Here is a 14,260-nt window from a genome sequence, read left to right as displayed (position 1 = left end):
CCCTACACGTTTACTAAAAACAAAAACAAAAACACCCCAAAAGCAAAAAACCTTATTACACTCTGCAATATGGTTAGCTCACACCTATCTCCATAGGTTTATTCTCCAGAACAGATGACTGTGAACATTGTGTATGTCTCTCCATTCCTACCTCAACCATAGGCATTAATGGGCTCTAGAATATTAGGAAAAGAAAAATTCCTTTTTTCCTATTGAACTGAAATGTCCCAGTCTGGGACAGGCCAATTTACTCACCTAGCACCAGTCACACAGAGTTTGGCAACCTCAACAAGGAAAAACAACACAAAACAAAACAAAACAAAAGAACAATAAAACCCTAGGCAAATAGATAAATGAGATGTGGAAAGGAACACACAAGGACCAATATCAACTATAATAAGCATTTGGCTAAACTTTCCAAATGTAGCCGACTTTTGGGATACAGCTGGTGAATATGGAAGAGGACTTCAAAATCCCATCACTTACTCCATTAACCTCAACCTCAGCCTCCTGCTAATGCTTACTGATATAAATACAGTCCATTCTTTACTTTCATGTAGTAACTGAGTTTTGTTTCAACTCCTTCATTTAGTCTCAGCCAGGGGAAATTTGCACCCTGGGGGACTGGGATATTGTGATTTATGAGAAAAATATATATTTGGTCATTCAGATGGCCAAAATATATTTCTCATATATATTTGGTCTTCGTTCAGGGTTCTTGGCTCACAGCTTTCAAACCCCTTGGAACTGAGAGTGGAAAGGTGTCTTTTTTATGTTAATGAGGTGACTTTTGGGAAGCACCTAAGGATGGGGGTTGGTTGCCAGTGGAACAGATCATGGTATGAGAGTTGGAACTTTCAGTCCCACCCCCCTGATCTCCAGAGAGGGGGAGAAGTTGAATCAATTGCCAATGGCTAATGATTTAATCAATTATGCCTATGTAACGAAGCCAACATAAAAACCCAAAAGGACTGGACTCGAAGAGCTTCTGGGTTGGTGAACACGTGGAGGTGCTGGGAGAGTGGCTTTCCTGGAGAGGGCATGGAAGCTTCCTGCTCTTTCCTCATGCCTTGCTTTCTTCATCTCTTCCATCTGGCTGTGCCTGAGTTTCATTCATTTATAATAAACTGGTGATCTACTAAGTAAAATGTTTCTCTGAGTTTTGTGAGCCACTCTAGCAAATTAATTGATTCCAAGGAAGGGGTTGTTTGAATCTCTGATTTTATAGCCAGTTGGGCCAGAAGTACAATTAACAACCTAGGCTTGTGACTGCTGTCTAAAATGGGGTAAGGGGTTGTCTTGTAGGAATTTGTTGCTTTTCCTGGGTAGGTAGTGTCAGAATTGAGTTGAATTTTCAGATATCCTACTGGTGTTCGAGAATTGCTTGTTGAAGTGGAGACTGTGCCTCCCATACACACACATTGGAATTGGTGGAATTGGTGACCAGAAAGTTTAGGGACATTTGCAATGTCTGGAAATATATATGTATATGTCTTTTATTTGTCATTATGAGGTGCTACTAGTATCTAGTTGGTAGAACCAGGAATATTGCTAAACATCCTGTCATGTACAGAATACCCATCTAAAGCAAAGAATTTTCTGGCCCAAAATGACCAATGTGCTGCTGAGGATCAGAAATCCTGCTCTGATGCCTTTCCGTTTTAAATAAGTGGTTCCACTTTTGGAAAGCCAATTCATGTCTTATGTAAGTGAGTCCCAGTGTCAGGCATGGAAAGCATATCTTATGCTTTTTAATAAGTCCTTCCTTTAGGTGGATGCTGGAGAAAAAAAAAAGAGAATATTGATCTCTTTCTCTTCTAAATAGTTTCAGTACCATGGGTATATGTGTTTCCCAAATGACAAATTATGGTTAAGCCCAAAAGTTTCCAGTGTGAGCTTCTTATTTATCTTTCTGATGACTTCTCATTACCACTTTGCCTTGGGAATTCTTACCTCTTGGCTGCTGGGTTTGCTGGCTGAAGTTCTTCTTGAGCTTCTGCAACGTGCATGCCAATGAACACCTAGAAGCTCTGGCCCAGTCAATTTGTCCTTTACCAACGTATGTTTGCTTCATCACTGTCACTACTGGTTGACACAAAATTTCTCCTTCAGCATTATGCTAAAAAGCACACTTCTCCACATTGTCCCAGCTCTGATGTTGACTATTTATCTTACCCTGGCTATTCTGCTAGATTGTTCCCATTATCCTTTTAGAGAACTGGAAAGGTCCATGAAGGGTTTCTGGTTCTATCTTTACTTCCAGAAAGTGAGGATCCATATTAAAGTGTTCTACTTGAGGATGTCAGTCCCCAGGGGAGCTGGGAAATATCTCGAATTCATGGGATTACCCACACTTCACCATAAGGGAGTCTTTGGTATAGTACCTTGCTCCTCACTCAGTCTATGAGTCTATGGCCCACCCTCCCTCCTTAGGGGTTAGCTAGGAGGAGCTCTTTTATTTTTGTATGTATCTGTGCATTTCTTTGTCTTTAGCTTTCCTTGTTCACAGTGAGAGACATGGCTACACACTCTAACCTTTAAGATGATAACGTGTATTGAGATAGGAAATGGAAAGTATAAGGGACTTCCCTGGCGGTGCAGTGGTTAAGACTCTGTGCTCCCAATGCAGGGGGGCCGGGATTGATCCGTGGTCAGGAAACTAGATCCCACATGCATGCTACAACTAAGGAGCACACGTGCCGCAACTAAGACCCAGCACAACCAAATAAATAAATAAAATAAATTTTAAAAAAGCTGTCATCATCGTTTTAAAAAAAGTTGCAAAGGAAATGGAAAGTATAAAGTACAAGTGCATCCCAAATTTATTTGAATATAGATGATCTTTTCATAGGAGGATATTAACCAAGCTTTTACTGTAATAATATGGTGGGAAATTATATGGAAATTTATATTTTCAGGGAGGAGTTTATAAAGACAACTTGATTGCCTTATTCTTGCTTTCTGTGGAATGTAAGGTCAGATCAATAAGCAGTATTCCAGGGTCATTTGTATTTATCCTCAACATAAGTTTGAAAAGTTTAAAGAATTGAATGAGAATTCCCTAAATTAAACATAACACTTCTTTCGAAGGAATCTCAAAGGATTAGGTATCCATAGAATACCTTTGGGAAATTATTTAATAGAAAAGAAAGTGAAAATTAATTGTGGATATTATTATGGGCTTTGAAGAAACCTGTAGACTCTGGGATGTCATGTTAGTTGAAATCAGTTTATTTGTATTCTTTATTGTGTTCTTACTACACACTGAACATTGTGTACTATTATATCATAACCTCAACTCATGAGGCTTTTATTAAATAATGCAGGATTCTCCTAACACAACACTGTAAATCAACTATACTTCAATAAAAAAATAAATTTAGAAAAAAATTCTTAAAATGAAATATAGAGAGATATATGTTACATATGTATCCAGATATAAGAGGTCCTGTGTAAAAACCATCTACATGTAAACAATCCAATTAAAAAATGGGTAGAAGACTAAATAGACATTTCTCCAAAGAAGACACACAGAGAGCTAACAGGCACAGGAAAAGATGCTCAACATCCCTAATTATTAGAGAAATGCAAATCAAAACCACAATGAGGTATCACTTCACACCAGTCAGAATGGCCATCATTAAAATAAATAATAAATGCTGGAGAGGGTGTGGAGAAAAGAGAACCCTCTTACACTGTTGGTTGGAATGTAAATTGGTGCAGCCATTATGGAGAACAGTATGAAGGTTCCTTAAAAAACTAAAAATAGAGATACCATATGATCCAGCAATTCCCACTCCCTGGCCTATATCCAAAGAAAACTCGAATTCAGAAAAATACATGCACCCCAATGTTCACAGCAGCACTAATCACAGTAGTCAAGACATGGATGCAACCTAAATGTCCATCGACAGATGAATGGATAAAGAAGATGTGGTACATATATACAATGGAATATTACTCCCCCATAAAAAAGAATGAAATAGTGCCATTTGCAGCAACATGGATGGACCTAGAGATTATCATACTAGGTAAAGTAAGTCAGACAAAGGAAAACAAATTATATCACTTAGATGTGGAATCTAAAAATGATACAAATGAGCTTACTTACAAAATAGAAGCAGACTCACAGACATAGAAAACAAACTTACAGTTACCAAAGGGGAAAGGGTGAATGGAGGGATCATTAGGAGTCTGGAATTAGCAGATACAAACTACTATATATAAAATAGATAAACAACAAGGTCCTACTGTATAGCACAGGGAACTCTACTCAATATCTTCTAATAAACTATAATGGAAAAGAATATGAAAAAGAATATATGCAAGTATAACTGAATCACTTTGCTGTATACCAGAAACTAACACAACATTGTAAATTAACTATACTTCAATAAAAAATATAAAAATATTTGTCAGAAATAAAACACATCTACATGTGTGTGCCTTCATCTGTATATTCAAAAATATTACATTTGTGTATATGTCCATGCTTGTCATTCCATAGACATTTTAAAGACCACTTTTTTGTTAATCACTGTGCTAGAAACTAGTCATTAGATTTCATTGAGAAAATATCAGTTACTCTGTAGCTTCCTTGGTCTCTAAGATGCAGTTGAGAAATATTGTTAATGATTAGAGAAGAGGAGCTACATGTAAATATATTAACAAATATGAAACTGATTTGCCAGGCTTTTCAATAAGGAAGTTCAAACTTGTGTCTTTTTGTTGGACTCACATGAAATAGCTTGGTAAGCATACCCTTGAGGCATGCTCTGACTCATTTATCATTTTTTTTAATACATATATCCCCTCTTTTTTGGGTTTCCTTCCCTTTTAGGTCACCACAGAGCATTGAGCAGAGTTCCCTGTGCTATACAGCAGGTTCTCATTAGTTATCTATTTTATACATATTAGTGTATATATGTCAAGCCCAATCTCACAATTCATCCCACCCCCACCCTGTTCCCTCCTTGGTGTCCATACATTTGTTCTCTAGGTCTGTGTTTCTATTTCTGCCTTGCAAACAGGTTCATCTGTACCACTTTTCTAGATTCCACATGTATGTGTTAATATATGATATTTGTTTTTCTCTTTATGACTAACTTCACTCTGTATGACAGTCTCTAGGTCCATCCATATCTCTACAAAGACCCAATTTCATTCCTTTTTATGGCTGAATAATATTCCATTGTACATATGTATGACATCTTTGTTTGAAACCAAAGGGAGACAGAGTAAGGTTCTAGATATTGATAAAGTTCTATAGTCCTACTTATTCACCTATAACTTCTTTCTCTTTTTTACCATCATTATTGGAGTATAATTGCTTTACAATTGTGTGTTACTTTCTGCTTTATAACAAAGTGAATCAGTTATACATATACATATGCTCCCATATCTCTTTCCTCTTGCGTCTCCCTCCCACACTCCCTATCCCACCTCTCTAGGTGGTCACAAAGCACCGAGCTGATCTCTCTGTGCTATGAGGCTGCTTCCCACTAGCTATTTATTTTACGTTACATAGTGTATATATGTCCATGCCACTCTCTCACTTAGTCACAGCTTACCCTTTCCCCTCCCCATATCCTCAAGTCCATTCTCTAGTAGGTCTATGTCTTTATTCCCGTCTTGCCCCTAGGTTGTTCATGACCATTTTTTTTTTTTTTAAGATTCCATATATATGTGTTAGCATATGGTATTTGTTTTTCTCTTTCTAACTTACTTCACTCTGCATGACAGTCTTTAGGTCCATCCACCTCACAAATAACTCTATTTCGTTTCTTTTTATGGTTGAATAATATTCCATTGTATATATGTGCCACATCTTCTTTATCCATTCATCTGTTGATGGAAACTTAGGTTGCTTCCATATCCTGGCTGCAATGAACATTGTGTTACATGACTCTTTTTGAATTATGGTTTTCTCTGGTTATATGCCCAGTAGTGGGTCATATGGTAATTCTATTCTTAGTTTTTTAAGGAACCTCCATACTGTTCTCCATAGTGACTGTATCAATTTACATTCCCACCAACAGTGCAAGAGGGTTCCCTTTTCTCCACACCCTCTCCAGCATTTATTGTTTGTAGATTTTTGGATGATGGCCATTCTGACCAGTGCGAGGTGATGTCTCATTGTAGTTTTGATTTGCATTTCTCTAATAATTAATGATGAACGTCTTTTCATGAGCTCTTGGCCATCTGTATGTCTTCTTTGGAGAAATGTCTCTTTAGGTCTTTCACCCGTTTTTTGATTGGGTTGTTTGCTTTTTTGATACTGAGCTGCATGAGCTGTTTGCATACTTTGGAGATTAATCCCTTGTCTGTTAATTTGTTTGCAAATGTTTTCTCCCATTCTGAGGGTTGTTTTTTCATCTTGTTTATGGTTTCCTTTTCTGTGCAAGAGCTTTTAAGTTTCATTACGTCCCATTTGTTTATTTTTGTTTTTATTCTCATTACTGTAGGAGGTGGGTTAAAAAAGACTTTGCTGTGGTTTATGTCAAGGAGTGTTCTTCCTATGTTTTCCTCTAAGAGTTTTATAGTGTCCAATCTTACATTTAGGTCTTTAGTCCATTTTGAGTTTATTTTTGTGTATGGTGTTAGGGATTGTTCTAATTTCATTCTTTTACATGTAGCTGTCCAGTCTTCCCAGCACCACTTATTGAAAAGACTATCTTTTCTCCATTGTATATTCTAGCCTCCTTTGTCAAAGATTAGGTGATGTATTTTTTTTTTTTTTTTTTTTTTTTATCTCTGGGCTTTCTATCCTGTTCCATTGATCTATATTTCTGTTTTTGTACCAGTACCATATTGTCTTGATTACTGTAGCTTTGTAGTACAGTCTGAAGCAAAGGAGCCTGATTCCTCCAGCTCTGCTTTTCTTTTCTCAAGATTGCTTTGAGTATTCAGAGTCTTTTTTATCTCTAAACAAATTTTAAGATTTTTTGTTCTAGTTCTGTGAAAAATGACATTGGTAATTTGGTAGGGATTGCGTTGAATCTGTAGATTGCTTTGGGTAGTATAGTTATTTTCACAATATTGATTCTTCCAATCCAGGATCATGGTATATCTCTCTATATGTTTGTGTCATCTTTGATTTCTTTCACCAGTGTCATAGTTTTCTGAGTATAGGTCTTTTACCTCCTTAACTAGGTTTATTCCTAGATATTTTATTCTTTCTGTTGCAATGGTGAATGGTATTGTTTTCCTAATTTCTCTTTCTGAACTTTTGTTGTTAGTGTATAGGAATGCAAGAGATTTCCTTGCGTTAATTTTGTATCCTGCAACTTTACCAAATTCATTTATTAACTCTAGTAGTTTTCTGGTGGCATCTTTAGGATTTTCTATGTATAGTATCATGTCATCTGCTAACAGTGACAGTTTTACTTCTTTTCCAATTTATATTCTTTTCATTTCTTTTTCTCCTCTGATTGCCATGGCCAGGACTTCCAAAATTATGTTGAATAATAGTGGTTAGAGTGGACATCCTTATTTTGTTCCTGATCTTAGAGGAAATGCTTTCAGTTTTTCACCATTGAGAATGATGCTTGCTGTGGGTTTGTTGTATATGGCCTATATTATGTTGAGGCAGGTTTACTCTATACCCACTTTCTGGAGAATTTTTATCATAAATGGGTGTTGAATTTTGTCAAAAGCTTGTTCTGCATTATTGAGATGATAATATGGTTTTTGTTCCTTAATTTGTTAATATGGTGTATCACATTGGTTGATTTGCATATATTGAAGAATCTGCATTCCTGGGATAAATGCCACTTGATCATGGTATATGATCCTTTTAATGTGCTATTGGATTCTGTTTGCTAGTGTTTTGTTAAGGATTTTTGAATCTGTATTCATCAGTGACCCACGTATCATTGATCAATGGGGAAGGAGAGAAAGCTGAAACCCACTTTGGGAAGTCACCCCAGTTGTTAGATTGGCTACTAAGTGGCAACTAACTGTAGAATCAGGGTCTAGAATGGATAGGGTATTCTAGCTAAAGTTAAAGAAATTGTATTTTTGATGGGCCTAGCACAGACTTGTCTTACAGCTATGTTTTTGATTTTGATTATTATTGTAATAGTTATTAATTGAAATAATTTTTATTAATTGTAGTTACTAATAAGACTTTCTTTTAGTTTCAAAAGTAGATTAGCTGAGGCAAAAAATATTTCTTCTAATTAAAGAGGAAAAAACAAGGGGTTTAGTAGTAGCTAGACCTTGGTTTTTTTTTTTTTGCGGTACGCGGGCCTCTCACTGTTGTGGCCTCTCCCGTCGCGGAGCACAGGCTCCGGACGCGCAGGCTCATCGACCATGGCTCATAGGCCCAGCCGCTCCGCGGCATGTGGGATCTTCCCGCATCGGGGCACGAACCCGTGTCCTCTGTATCGGCAGACGGACTCTCAACCACTGCGCCACCAGGGAAGCCCTAGACCTTGGTTTTAAACCCAATTTTGATGTCTACCAAGTAGGTGGCCTAGTGTAAGTTACAAAATCTCTTTGAGCTGCAGTCTTTTTATAAGTAAAATGGAGTTAATAATTCTGCAAGAATTGTTGAAAGACTTATATAAATGTAAAATATCCATCTGAGGCCTGGCATATGGTAGACACTAAATCAGTCACAACTACTTTTGCTATTCTGATTGGTATTTTCATCTAAGAAAGTTCAATTCCAAGAGGACAAGTTAACAGAAATCCAGAGAAGAGGTGATACTTGAAGTTAGATCCTATTTATTCTACCTCCAGGGAGCAGTCTGTGGCCAGCAACCAAAGACATGGAGGAGAATGCCCAGTTCTCCATGGCAGGGCCTGGCAGAATCTGAGACATGTGGTCAGAGGTTCACACCAACGAGCTTGTTCAAAGGCAGGACATAGATCCTACTGAAGAAACGTGCCAGAAATCCAGTTATATGGACTAGGTAAGTGTAAAGGAGTCATGGAAATGAGTAGCCATTGCAGTGCTCAGGATGCAATGGCCCACATACCAGATACCATATTTATAGGAGTGTTATGAATTCCAGTTTCCACTTCATAATGGACTAAGCCTATTAATAGTTTCCATAATCTGTTTCAGACTACCACAAGATCGAGATATTTTGAGTGTACAGCCTTAGAATCTGTGGTTGAGCTACACTGTGGAGAGGCTAACCTAATCAAAATTGATTTCTTTTTTTCTGGTTGAGTAGTATGCTTACATTTGGGAGAGAATGACCATATTTCCATAGCAGGAATACCTCAGAGCTTCACCACATTGTAAGACATCCAGAGGCTTGTGGTAATGGATTGTAACATTTTACACTGCTTGTGTATATAAATAAATCCTATTGAAATAACCCTATTACTTCAAAAAAACAAAACGTCTAACTTTTCAAAATATAAAGTAGCATTTTATGGTAGTGTTATTCTTACAAGCGTCTATGGTAACAGAATTCTAATGTTCCCACCCCTGTGCACACATTCTGTAAAATTTTTCTCCTTTGCTATTGGTAAGACTTGTGGATATGATGGCATATCACTCCCATGATTATGTTATGTTATAAGGCAGAAGGAGATTTGCAGATATAATTAAGCTCCCTAATCAGCTGACTTTGAGTTAACCAAAAGGGAGATTATTGGGATGAACATGAGCTAATCAGGTGAACCCTTAAAAGAGGTAAAGAGATTCAAAGTGAGGGAGATTCTTATGCTACCCTTGAAAGAGCAAATTTCTATGTTTTGGAAAAGGCCATGTGGTAGGTAATAGCGAGTAGTCTCCAGGAGTTGAGAGCAGTCCCAAGTTGACATCAGCAAGGTAGCAGGAACCTTGGTCCTACAACTGTATGGAACCAAAGGCTGGACAAAACTTAAATAAGTTTGGAAGAGGATCCTGAGGTCTGGATAAGCCCACAGCTCCACTCATCACGTGGTTTCAGCCTGGCAAGACCCTGAGCAAAGAATCTAATTATAACCGTTCCCAGTCTTCTCAAACTGTGAGATAATAAGCAGATTATTGTAGGATACTGAATTTGTGGTAATTTGTCACACAGCAACAGAAAAAGAATACGTCTACTGCACAACCTTACTATGAATTTTAAGTCTAGTAGTACTGGAAGCCAACTAAAACTGAATGTAAATTCTTGGTTTTATGTCCGTAGGTTTGGCCAACTTTAATCAGGATTGAAAAGTTTAATGTGAGATTATTCTATGTCTGATGAAACTCTTTAATTTAAAATTAAATCTGAAATCTGAAACCAGTTAGATTTGGGTTATTTTTCACAAATTTCTGAATCACTTAAAATGTGATTTTAGAGAATTTATTTAAGGTACGTTCTTTAAAATCTTTTGTTCCAAAGTATGTAGAAGAAAATTCACAGACCATATGTTTTATGTTTGCTAAATACAGGAGCAGATTTCTGAGCTATCTAGCTTGCTAGATATCAGGGATTTCAGAACATTTTATGTATTAGAAAAAATTCTTTTGCAACACTTTTTATTCACTAAACCTGTGTAAATCAGAATCAGTGGGAACCTAAAAAGAATAAGATGTATGTCTCTTGATGGGTGAATAGCACAGATCTATTTCAATCTAGACAATGGATATTCCCAGAGGTATTAAAATCAGTAAATTAATTAATGTCTGACCATGCGAGAATATGAATTCCTACCTTTTTGTTGACTTTCTGACTTTAAAAAAGCTTTTCATTTTGCCATATGCTGCCTGGTTTTCATTCTCATTTATATTTAATGATATTGAGATTGTCATATTTTTCAGACTAATTGCAGTGAGTTATTTTATGTCTTTTCTATAAGACCATAACATAAGTTTAATATATACTAGATTTAATTCTTTTTGGATGATTCAGAAGAGAAATGAACTTGAGATGTAAGGGAGGCCCTTCTAATCTGATACGTCACTGTAACTTTAATTTAAAACTTTTCTTCTACTAAGAACTCTACTTGATAAGAGACTGTGAGTCAGTTATTTCACCTTCATCATGCCGCATGCTTTTTCTCCTTTTGCAAATGTCCTTCTGTTAAAAGACCCATACATTCAGCACCCTTTAAAAGGATGTTATCCCTTTTTTAACTTCAAAGTAAATGTTTGAAATAACAAGAGAAGTGCTAAAGTAGTGAATATAGGATTGTGTATGATTGAGCTTGACAATATGATAGTTGATTAGCTCTGATGTTTTATGCATTTGGAAAAAATTGCAGTGGTTCAGATTGCTTTTATGATCTGTTGCTTAAAATCAACAATAGCGATGTGTCTTTGAAAGAATATTTTCTCACGTTTACTTCCATTGTCTTAGACTCCTAAGCAACACATGAGAGACTGATCTATAATTTTATAAGCAGCAAGGGTCTTTAAAGGACATTGATTAAGCGTTTCTCCCCCTCTTCTGCCCTTAAGCTGTTTTCTCTCCAGAAGATCCCAGAAATGGAATATTTATTGAGGCTGCCATTGGGTTCCATTAGTTGGACTACACCTCGTGGCTTACTAATGAGGCTAGGTTGTTTTAGCTGTCACTAATGATGATTTGAAAGAATGCTTTAATTATCTCTTTGCATTGATCGTGGTTGCTTTTCTTATGGCTTTAGTGCAACTATGTTGTACGATATCTTTCTTTCAGAGTTTTTTGTACTACTTGATATTTTGTTGTTGATGGTCATTCTACGTTGGCAGAAAAATAGAGTAAATTAGCTTTCCTGCTTGCCATTTGGGGGAAGATGATTTATAGAGTTTTACATTTAGTTAAATTCCTACCTCCCCCAACATATTGTGGGTAAACACCCAGGAGGCTGCAGAGGTTGCTAAGCTTCTCTTTCACAAGGAAAAACATCATTTTGGATCATATCTACTTGCATCTAATAATGGCAATGTTCCTCCTTTTATTTGAAGTTTAGGCTACTTCTTTTTGTAAATAACTTGTATCATACAGTCTGATGTGTAGTCAGGTTAACCCATTCTTAGCGTTGTTAGATATTATTTCAGTCCCTATACTTGAGGATGTTTCTTCCTTTGTTTGCTTGTTATTTCTAACTCAGATGTATTTGGCAGAAAGCTAAAATCTTTTGAATACCCCCAGGGTCTGAGTCACCTCAGGATTTGGGGAAATTCCAGTGAAATGACTTTAGTAGAGCAGATGTTTAAATGATCTTCACTTGATAAATTTCACCAGAGATCATATCTTCTTCCATGATATAGTAAAAAGTATGTAAGCTTTGAAAGAGACAGACCAGAGTCAGAAAGCATCCTTCTATTACTCCTGCTTATGTGAACTTGAGTAGGTTACTTAAGCTTGCGGAGCTTCAGGCTGCTAGTCATAAAATGGGCATATTACTTATCTTTCAGTCTTCTTATGAAGATTAAAGATTACCATAAGTAATATATATGTAATGTAACACATGTATACATATATATGTATCTACATATACGTATATAAAATATATGTAAAACGTTATTTATGATACACAGCAGGCCCTCAAATGTATATTGTCTTCAGGAGAAGGTTCTTCTTTTTCATTTTCCTATGCTTTCATAAGAATAGTAACAAAAAGTATCTTACATAACTTTATAGAAACTATCTTATGCACAAATAAACAGTGAGCTCTCACCTACTCCTGCTCTCTTGATAGAATAAATGTAAAAAAAAATTTGTAATGTTATAGTTTCTAGGAGTAGTTAGAGCTTGATTAGCACTGTGGATTGACTTATAGCATCACACTTATCTTTAGGATGAATTTAAAGCTGAAGATGTGTGCAACTGAAATATTTCAGTTTTTTGCCTTTCATTATTTATTTTTAATTTAATTTATTACTTACAATTTTTAAACAACTGGAGCAGAGCTGGCTTGATGAGTATTCCACTGAAAATTATATTGATGGTCATTTATGATGAGCAATAAACAATGGGGATGAGGATATCTGGAGAATGAATGTCAGTCCCAGCTGACTTAACAGTGAATTCTCAAACAAGTTACTAGTTAAATTTTTAATTGCACAGAGTTACATGTAGTCTTGTAGAATACTTAGAATTTCTTAAATGTTTATTTTTTAATAATAAATATCCATGCATTATACTGTATGCCATGTTCTTACAAAGCTACAGTAATCAAGACAGTATGCTACTGGCACAAAACCAGAAATATAGATCAGTGGAACAGCATAGAAAGCTCAGAGATAAACCCACACTCCTATCATCACCTAATCTATGACAAAGGAGGCCAGAATATACAATGGAGAAAAGACAGCCTCTTCAATAAGTGGTGCTGGGAAAAATGGACAGCTACATGTAAAAGAATGAAATTAGAACACTCCCTAACACCATACACAAAAATAAACTAAAAATGGATTAGAGACCTAAATGTAAGGCCAGACACTATAAAACTCTTAGAAGAAAACACAGGCAGAACACACATTGACATAAACCACAGTAAGGTCTTTTTTGACCCACCTCTTAGAGAAATGGAAATAAAAACAAAAATAAACAAATGGGACCTAATGAAACTTAAAAGCTTTTGCACAGCAAAGGAACCCACAAACAAGACAAAAAGACAACCCTCAGAATGGGAGAAAATATTTGCAAACAACTCAATGGGCGAGGATTAATCTCCAAAATATACAAAGAGCTCAGGCAGCGCAATATCAAAAAACAAACAAACCAATCAAAAAACGGGTGGAAGACCTAAATAGACATTTCTTCAAAGAAGACGTACAGATGGCCAAGAGGCACATGAGAAGATGTTCAACATCACTAATTGTTAGAGAAATGCAAATCAAAACTACAGTGAGGTATCACCTCACACCAGTTAGAAGGGGCACCATCAGAAAATCTACAAACAACAAATGTTGGAGAGAGTGTGGAGAAAAGGGGACCCTCTTGCACTGTTGGTGGGAATGTAACTTGATACAGTCACTATGGAGAACAGTATGGAGGTTCCTTAAAAAACTAAAAATAGAACTACCATATGAACCAGCAATCCCACTACTGGGCATATACCCAAAGAAAACCATAATTCAAAAAAACACATGCACCCCAATGTTCATTGCAGCACTATTTACAATAGCCAGGTTATGGAAGCAACCTAAATGTCCATTGAAAGATGAATGGATAAGGCAGATGTGGTACATATATACAGTGGAATGTTACTCAGCCATAAAAAGAAACAAAATTAGGTCTTTTGTAGAGACATGGATGGACCTAGAGACTGTCATACAGAGTGAAGTAAGTCAGAAAGAGAAAAACAAATATCGTATATTAATGCATATATGTGGAATCTG

Source organism: Lipotes vexillifer, unplaced genomic scaffold (genome assembly GCF_000442215.2).
Source record: "Lipotes vexillifer unplaced genomic scaffold, Lipotes_vexillifer_v1.1 scaffold359, whole genome shotgun sequence".
NCBI classification, from domain to species: Eukaryota; Metazoa; Chordata; class Mammalia; order Artiodactyla; family Lipotidae; genus Lipotes; species Lipotes vexillifer.
The sequence above is the reverse complement of the archived record's forward strand: the minus strand, read 5'-3'. Positions refer to the sequence as shown.